This window comes from Emys orbicularis, chromosome 4 (genome assembly GCF_028017835.1).
Source record: "Emys orbicularis isolate rEmyOrb1 chromosome 4, rEmyOrb1.hap1, whole genome shotgun sequence".
In the NCBI taxonomy this organism is placed as follows: Eukaryota; Metazoa; Chordata; order Testudines; family Emydidae; genus Emys; species Emys orbicularis.
In genome coordinates, this window is record NC_088686.1 from 124,752,219 (window position 1) to 124,761,708 (window position 9,490).

Genomic DNA, 9,490 nt, shown 5'->3' on the forward strand with positions numbered 1-9,490 from the left:
CAAGCGTTGTGGAACGCTTAAGAGCACGACAAGACACGTAGGCGTCCTGGTCATCCACTGCGCCCTGCCCTATCTCCAGCCGTCTCGACTTCTGTCCTGCCACTGGATACAGATAGGAACTGGGAAGAGAGAGTGAGGCTGACGTCGCGCAACTCTCCCTCACTTTAATCCAATTCACACGCAAGTCTCGACATCATATCATATCATATCACATCATATCAAGTCCTGTGGCGATGGGCGAGCGACGAAGCAGCAGGTGTGGATACACTGGGAGCTGTAGCCGCGGACCTGCACATAGGCGGCTCAGGCATAATGGTCGTTCCTCACTGACTGAAGCAGCAGTGGAGCTCGGCATCTTCTTGAGCGACTGAGCAGCCCTATTCAGGATTGCACTGCTCACCTCCGTAGAATGAGGAGGGGGCTAGAAAAGGTGCCCTAAACATTGCCTGCTTCACCAGGGCCGGCTTTAGGAAGTGCGGGGCCCAATTTGAACAGTTTCGACGGGGCCCCAGCAGGAATGACTAAAAAAAAAGCCACTTAAAAAGAAGCCTTTCATTTCTTCCATGTATTATTTATTTTCCATGACTATATAAATAATAACAAAATTATATATTACATACATTGCATCATATATTAATTAGCTGATTTTCACTTTCATATTAGGAAAATAATTTATATTTTGATAGTTGTACAAGTGATTTTCTTCAATAATGTTTATTTTATTAAAATTTATAAAATATTTCCTTATTAATATAAAATTGTGCCCTCCTCCCCCCCACCTCCCAGCGCCTCCTGGCCCGCGGAAACAAACCCTGCTTCCCCAGCGCCGCCCCGCCGAAACAGCTGTGGGCCGAAAAGGAAGGTTGGCGGGGGGGGGGGGGGGGGGAAAGAAACGGCACACATAGGGTGACCAGATCACAGCAGTAAAATAGGACCTGACCCCTCCCCGCTCGGCCCCACCATCACACCCCTCTTCACCCCCTAGCCCCCCGCTGGCTTGCTGCATCCCTCCTAATCAGTCCCCCACCCACCACTTGCCTCCTTTCACCTTCTCCCTCCCCTGCCAGAAACCCCCATGCCCGCCCCTAGAACCCCTGCTGGCTCACTGCTTGCCTCTTTACCCACCCGCCGCTTGTCCACCCGCTCGCCCCCCCCCCAAAGTATAAAGCCTCATTCAAAGACCCAGGGGTCACTATATTACTGCACACAGCAGTCAATCAGTGCAGTTGTAGATAAATCGCTGCATTATGCATTTTTGTATAACTTTTATATGACTTTGTATTGAACCTTGGTAATGTTATAGCTGGCCCCTAAGGTAGTATAATTAAGGTAAAAGAAAAATGTCTTTTTGCTAGAAGTAGAATAAGATCTTCCCCCCACTTTGTAATCAATTGACCTGAATGAATGAGGTGTGAATGAGGAAGGTGTGGAAGGCAGGCACTTCCAGACAGCTGCAACCCTTGGAGAGGGGCTGAGAGCCAACCAAGGAGAGCTTTGCCCAGGGCTGAGTGGGACAGAGTTTGGGTGCAGGGTCTGGGCTGGGGCATGGTGTGGGGTGCAGGATGGGTGGAGGGGTGCAGGCTCTGGGAGGGAGTGCGGAGGGGTGGATGCAGGCTCTGGGACAGAGTTTGGGGGCCGGAGAGGGGGTGGTGGGTGCTGGGGGGGAGGGGACTGCCATCACATGTGGCTTCCTTCCTCCCCTGCTGCCCCTCACCATAGCCTCGGTGGGGGATGGGGCTGCCCCTTGCCCAGTGTTTGCAGGAGTGGTGGCTGGGGGGAAACCCAGTCAAACTCTGGTTTTACTCTTTCGTTGATGGGTCACTTTAACCCCTTACAAACCCCTTCCCGCCTCTCTCACCCCCCTTTTCTACTGGGCTTATTTGATCTTTCTGGTGGAGCCAGATGAAAACCACAAACCCCAGCGAGAGCAACAGGCTGGAAGACTAGACTGAACCCACCACCCACCCAGCCTAGTCCATCCCAGAGCCCAGGACTGAGGGCAAATGTCCCCCCACCCCCGGGCCACCTGCTTCCACTCCTGGCCTCTCCTAGCGCCACCAGCGATTCTGTGTGCCTGCATCGGGTGGGATTTCAACCGGACCCCCCCCTCGCTAAATTCACCCCTGTTTTGCGACCACTCTGCACCAAGAGCACCTTCCTTCCCTGCCCTAGAGCTGCTGGATGGCTAGAAAGCTGAGCTGGGTGTTTGATCGATCCGGAATATTATCGTGGCCCCCCCAAAAAAAACTTAATGTCCACACAGCTTTGGGGGGGGGGGATATTCCTCCCCCCCAAAACCGGTCTATTTTATTGTTGCAGGGCAAATGAAGAAGCCAGAGTAATGGAAATATTCAGCCCCTACAGTGGTCTTGCAGCAGGGGAAGCAGAGTTGATGGGAAGGGAACTGGTTTGGATAGGAGCCCCCGTCCCCCTCCTTTGCAAAATAATTTGGGGAGGGGAATCAGATCACTCCGTGCCTCAGTTTCCCTCTCTCGGGGGAGGGGGGAGAGATAAAAGTCTCAGCCTGCCGTGTTGCAGACCTTTTGCATTCTCCCCTCTGGATGTATTTGATTTCCTCCTCCAAACCTCCCTCTCTCTCTCACCTGGAATTCACAGCACTAAGTACTGGCTCGGGGCTTTCTTCCTGGGTTACATGATCCCGAGTTTAGTTTTGAAACAGACACAGGCAGGCACAAACTCACCCTCAAACAGCAACACCACCGAAAACCACAAAACCAACCCAATATTACACACCTATGGGGAATCACGGGGTCAAACACTCACCGACCGAAGCCCCAGCAGCTGCTAAGGTGAGTGAGGTCCACTGCAGAGATTCCTGACTCCCACCGGACCGGAAGCCCCCTCGGTGTCTCCTCCAGGTGAGTGCTGGGGGGAGGGGAGGGGAAGGCTGCAAAGCACATGTGCCTTCTCCCCCTCTCCCCCTCCTGACCTGCAACAGCCGCTGCTGCCTCTGCTTCAGCCCCCTGCCGGCCAGCGTCTCTGGTTGCCTAGCAGCAACAGCTGCTGCTTCCCGGAGAGCCACAGAGCTTTGCTTCAGGCAGGGACGCTGCCCGATCTGCGCGGGGACCTCTTAGGGGCGGGGCCCAATTCAGGGGAATCGGTGGAATCGGCCTAAAGCCGGCCCTGTGCTTCACCTTACCCTGGCCAGCACACCGCGGCTGGCGGGGATCCCACAAAAGCGGTCGAACAAAAACAAAAACAAAACTTAGAGTGACACCGATCGCTATTGGCACATGGAATGTGTGCACGTTACTGGACAACATCACGGCAGACAGACCGGAGAGAAGAACAGCACTTGTCGCTAGAGAGCTCGCACGCTACAACATTGACATTGCAGCCCTTAGCGAAACTCGCCTTGCTAATGAAGGACAGCTGTCCGAGTCAGGCGGTGGCTATACATTCTTCTGGAGTGGCCGCAGCAGTGATGAGCGTCGCGAGTCTGGAGTTGGCTTCGCCATCAAGAATCATCTTGTTTGGAAACTTGCCAGTTCCCCCAAGGGTATGAATGACCGGCTCATGACAATGCAGCTTCCGCTTCAAAAAGGAAAACAAGCTACTTTGATCAGCGCATATGCTCCTACAATGACCAACCCAGAGGATGTGAAGGATAAATTCTACGAAGAACTAGATACTCTGCTATCGTCAGTGCACCGCACAGACAAGCTGATTCTGCTTGACGATTTTAACGCAAGAGTTGGATGCGATGCCGCAGCCTGGGAAGGAGTCATCGGGAAAAATGGAGTGGGAAAGTGTAACAGCAATGGCCTGTTACTGCTGAAAACTTGTGCAGCACATGACCTTCTGATCAGCAATACGGTCTTCCGCCTTCCTACCCGCAACAGGACTTCGTGGATGTATCCCCATTCCAACCACTGGCATTTGATCGATTATGTCATCATCAGGAGAAGGGACAGACAAGATGTCAGGGTTACAAAAACTATGTGTGGCGCTGACTGTTGGATGGATCATAGGCTCATAGTATCCAAAATAAAGCTCCGTATCATGCTGAAGAGACAACCACAAGGCTGTAAGGCTCTCAAAAGGATCAACGTGTCGAAGCTGAAGAACAGCCGCATCACTGAAAATCTAGCGGAAGACCTAGAGAATGAGCTTGCTGATCTTCATATTGAGGATGACGCTGAGAAAGACTGGGAGCGATTCCGCAACACTGTCCATACAGCTGCATCGAAGATATTGGAGCCCTCCACATGCAGGCAACAAGACTGGTTTGATGAAAATGATGCAGAAATCCAGGCCTTACTTGCTGAGAAGCACCGCCTGCATCGTGCATATCAAAACGATCCATCCTCAGTGGCAAAGAAGACTGCCTTTATCAACGCTCGCAGAACAGTACAGAACCGACTGCGCAAAATGCGGGACTTGTGGCTGAGCGTCAAAGCAGATGAAATACAGGCATATGCAGACAGGAACGACTATAAGCAGTTTTATGAAGCCCTCAACACACTCTATGGTCCACAGTCTTCTGGGAGCTTTCCCCTCCTGAACTCTGATGGTACTGTGCTCCTTACAGAGAAGACGCAGATTCTCCAGAGATGTGCTGAACACTTTGAAGCAATTCTCAATCGCCCCTCAGTCATCAATGACGAGGCCATTGACAAGATGCCCCAGGTTGCAGTCAATGACTCCATGGATGCTTCACCAGAAGAGGACGAAGTGAAGAAAGCTATCAATCAGCTGTCAAGTGGCAAAGCCCCAGGGTCAGATGCCATACCAGCAGAGGTGTACAAAGTCGGTGGACTCATGCTGCTGCGGAAACTCACTGAGCTGTTTCAGTCCTTCTGGAAGCAGGGAACCATTCCACAAGAATTTAGAGACGCGTCCATCTTGCACCTCTATAAGAGGAAGGGCAATCGCCAGGTATGCGACAATCACCGTGGAATCTCGCTGCTTTCTACAGCGGGGAAAGTTCTTGCACGGGTTCTGTTGAACTGATTGATCACTCACCTGGAGAAGGGCTTACTGCCAGTATCACAGTGTGGCTTCTGCAAGGGACGTGGGACTATTGACATGATCTTCGCTGTGCGTCAGCTACAGGAGAAATGTCAAGAGCAGAATCGTGAACTCTACACAACTTTTGTGGACCTCACGAAAACATTTGACTCTGTCAGTCGCCAGGGCCTGTGGAGGATCATGTCGAAATTTGGCTGTCCAGACAGATTTATACGAATGGTACGTCAATTTCATCACAGTATGATGGCTCGTGTCCTGGATGACGGTGAAACATCTGAGGCCTTCCCAGTCACCAACGGCGTCAAGCAAGGGTGTGTTTTAGCACCCACTTTGTTCAGCATGATATTCTCTGCCACTCTGACTGATGCCTTTCAACACTGCTCTGAAGGAGTAGGCATGAAGTATAGAACTGACGGGAAACTATTCAATCTGAGGCGACTGCATGCCATCACCAAGGTGAAGGAAACTGTACTTCGAGACTTTCTCTTTGCCGATGATTGTGCTCTGAATGCTAGTACAGAGCAAGAAATGCAAGCCAATATGGACAAGTTTTCAACTGCATGCAACAACTTCGGTCTCACCATTAACATCAAGAAGACTGAGGTCATGCACCAGCCAGCTCCCCACGCTCCGTACTCAGAACCGTCCATCACTGTAAATGGACAGAGACTTCAGACAGTGGACCACTTCATGTACCTGAGCAGTACCCTTTCCCGAGCAGTGTCAATCGATGATGAAGTAAACTGCAGAATTGCTAAAGCCAGCTCTGCATTTGGCCGATTGCGCTCCAACGTTTGGGAACGTCGAGGGATCAGCCTACCAACGAAGCTGAAGGTCTACCGAGCAGTGGTGCTTCCAACTCTGCTGTACGCCTGCGAGACGTGGACTGTCTATCGGAGTCATGCACGAAGGCTCAATCACTTCCACATTTCCTGTCTGCGAAAGCTTCTAAAAATCAGATGGCAGGACAAAGTGCCCGATACTGATGTCCTTACTAGAGCCAGTCTGCCGTCAGTTCACACATTGCTGATGAGAGCCCAGACCAGGTGGGCCGGACATGTCGTGAGAATGTCAGATGAACGCATTCCTAAACAGCTCTTCTACGGAGAACTCACTCAGGGAAAGCGCTCCCATGGAGGACAAAAGAAGCGGTTCAAGGACACGCTGAAGACCTCTTTGAAGTCCTTCGAGATCAACACCGCCACATGGGAAACCTTCGCACTGAACCGTCCAGCATGGCGCAGCCTCATTCACACAGGCAGTAATACCTCTGAGGTGAGGCGTATTGCTGAGGCTGAAAAAAAGCGTGAGCTGAGCAAGTCCAGAGCTGCTTGTACATCATCGACAGTGCCATTACATGTCTGCCCGAGGTGTGACAGGACGTTCCACGCCCGAATCGGACTGATCAGTCATCTTCGGATGCACAGAGCCCGGTCATCGAAAGCATGAGTTGTTGAGGTCTTCATCGATAACGATGGACGAACATCACTCACATGCAATCCCCCACCCTGTACATAGCAATCCTCTGTTTCATTCTGATGTTTTTTGATGTACTTTAATGCTTTTATTCATTTTATTGATTAAATAATTGTAATTACAGTAATACATCAAGGTATAAAAGATCTACACATCTTGTCCTGTACACAGAACACAGACCGCTCCAATGGATCCCACAACCCATACAGCGAGAAAGCCGTAGCAAGCGTTAACATCTCCAAAATCATATCAGGGCAGGAAAATGCACCTGCTGTTTGCAACACTTGTACAGTATAGACACAGGGTGAGGGCTAGACAAAGTGACCACGATTAGTCCTGCTCCATCTCTATGTGACGAAGTGGGGGGTTTTCTTGTTTTCTGTGGAGTTTCAATGGTTTGCATGCGGAGGGGGTGGGACTCAGTTTCCCTGGGTGTTACTGGTTTAACGAGGTGAGGGGAGAGGGAGTGTGTTTTGCAGAGGACCGGAGAGAGGACGTGGGGACCCAGCCGATGGCCGGGAGGATGGATACCCCAGTGACCGGTGACCTGGCGACCTGGTGACCCAGAGGCCCAGCTGAGGAGACGCAGCCGGTTCTGGCCAGTGGGAGGACAATGGGCTGCAGAGTGAGGACCCAGTGACCTAACCAGCCGGTTCCAGCCAGAGGACAGAAGCAGGAGAGGAGGCCCCGGTTTACGACCCTGTTTACCTGGAGAGAAGACAATGGACAGAGGCGGGGCCTGGGGCCGGGGATCTCAGATGCCCAGCTGCGAGCAGGGGGGCTCTGGGCTGGAGAGGGGAAGCAGGCAGAGCCCACCTGGATGCAGGGAGCCTGGGATGTGCTGTGGTGAGGGAGGCCAGGCCTGAGGGTCAGAGAGTTTCCTGTGCTGTGTTCAACTCTCAATAAACCCTCCTGTTTCATGCTGGCTGAGAGTCACTCCGGTCTAGGGAACAGGGTTGCATCAACCCCTTTGGGGGTGGAGGCCCCGGGGGTCCAGAGCGAGTGGACTCCCTGAGGGGGCCCACGGCAGAGACAGACGTGCTAAGGCTCAGAGAGGTGCGGATCCAGGAGGTGGAGGGGCCTGACCCCGAGAGAGAGTGGACCCCTGAGAAGGGCTGTCTCACTAAAAGGGGCACCCCCCATGGACCGCACGGGGCCAAGAGTGGGCACGATCTGTGAGTCCGTGACACTCTACTGTCTGGGTTTCCATCTACAGCTGTTCACACTGGAAATGCAGGACGGGCTAAGGTTAGCCCATCACCAAAAGAACCTTAATGTAAAGCAGTGCTCCTGCCAGTGCCTGGTGGGGATCATGCAGACAGACTACACCCCAGGCTGGGCATTGTCCCAGGGTAAAGCAGGGCTGTAGTGGAAGGTGGAGGAGCCCCTGGACGAACAGGGTGAAGCATGGGACAATTCAGCTAAGAGTTGCAGGGCTGGGCACCAGAAGAATCGACGGGTGGAACTTTGGGGTATGGCAGGGAGGGGTGGAATGAGCCCCGCTCTGGGTCAGTCCCAGTGCCATTGGCCCACTGCCTTTGAAGAGGCCACCGATGAAGGCTATTTGTCCTACTCCCCTGGGTCCCGCAACCCAGCTCTCCCCGGAGAGAAACTTTGCCTTGGAATCTTAAAGCAAGTGACTTTGTTGTTAGGGCTGAAGGGGGTGGTGGGATGGGAGACGCTGTCAGCTCAGAGAAAAATCTGACCCTTGTGCTCTTTGGGGGATCGTACCTGAAATGGGGGTCAGCGGGAGGTGGAAGGGCTGAGTGTAAAGGACCAGGAAGGAAACAGGGTCCTGGGAGAGAGTCAGTGCTGGGACACCCCATTGCTCATAAGACTCCACCTTCCAAGTAGTGTGGCCCCAGGTCTGTAACCCTTACGCTGGGGCGCACTGCCAAGCAAAGTCTCCTGCTGCAGGCGCACGGCCTGCCCAACATAAGGGCTGCAGAACAGGGCCCTCAGAAGGGGGGTTACTACTCTGTCCTGAGGAGCATGAGGGATGGGACCGCTCGGAACCACAGCCTTCCCCCAAGGCTTTGGGGGCTAAAGGAGTCGGCTTCTGAACTGGACACTGTGCCCTGTCACCAGTGATTAGTGGGAACGGGGCTAGCACTCTGGCTCTACGGTGCTAACAGCTAATCGGGGGTCTGAAAGGGGTGAGCCGTGGGGTGCTAGACTTAGTCAGCCCTGCCCCTGCAGCGCACATGGTAGCAGATGGGGCAGAGTGAGTCCCAACTCCAGGAGGATACCACAGCCAGTGCTGCGAACGGAGCTGCACGGCCCGTACGGCTGGGAAAGGACAAGGGTGGTCGTGGGGGAGAAAAGAGCCTGGCAGAGACAAAGTAGCGCGAATTCCGCAGAAACAGGGCTGCAGCAACTGAGCTCAATTGTCTCCAGTGTCCGTTAGGGCCGATTTCCCTGCGCCCAGCCACACAGGAGAGCTCTGCATGAGCAGGGGCTGCACAGACAGCAGGTAAAGGAACAGGGCCCCTGAGTGCCACGCTAGGGGTACATGCAGTGCCCACAGCCATTCCAGGGAGGCAGCTCAGACTTGTAACTTACATCATCATCTCCCCACTGGTTAGTTTCACCATCGTTCTGCAGGAGGCGCCATTGCTGCAAAAGCCCTGAAGGCTACCTGCACTGAACTGTCCCTCCCAATGAAGGCCAGGGCCTGGAGCCGCTCCCTGAATTCAACCCCCTTCTTGTGCAGTGGGTAGGTGAAGGCAGCCAATGGCCTGTCAAGTCTTGGATGGTTTCAGGGCCAGAAAGGGGGATGGAGAGAGAGGAGGTCGGGGAGAGGTTACATCCACCTTGGGCTCCTCTCTGCATTTCTCCCCGAGTTACTAAGCTACAGCCTCCCCCCAGCACTGGTGCCAATGCTGAGGAGACTCTTGGGAGTGAATTGGTCTCCTGTGCCCTCGCTGTCCTGCCCTGTTACCTGCTTCCCACCATAGACAGACACAGTTAAACTCTCCCAGTGTCACAGTTACTGTCACTCACTGCCCCTGCATGGAGGCAT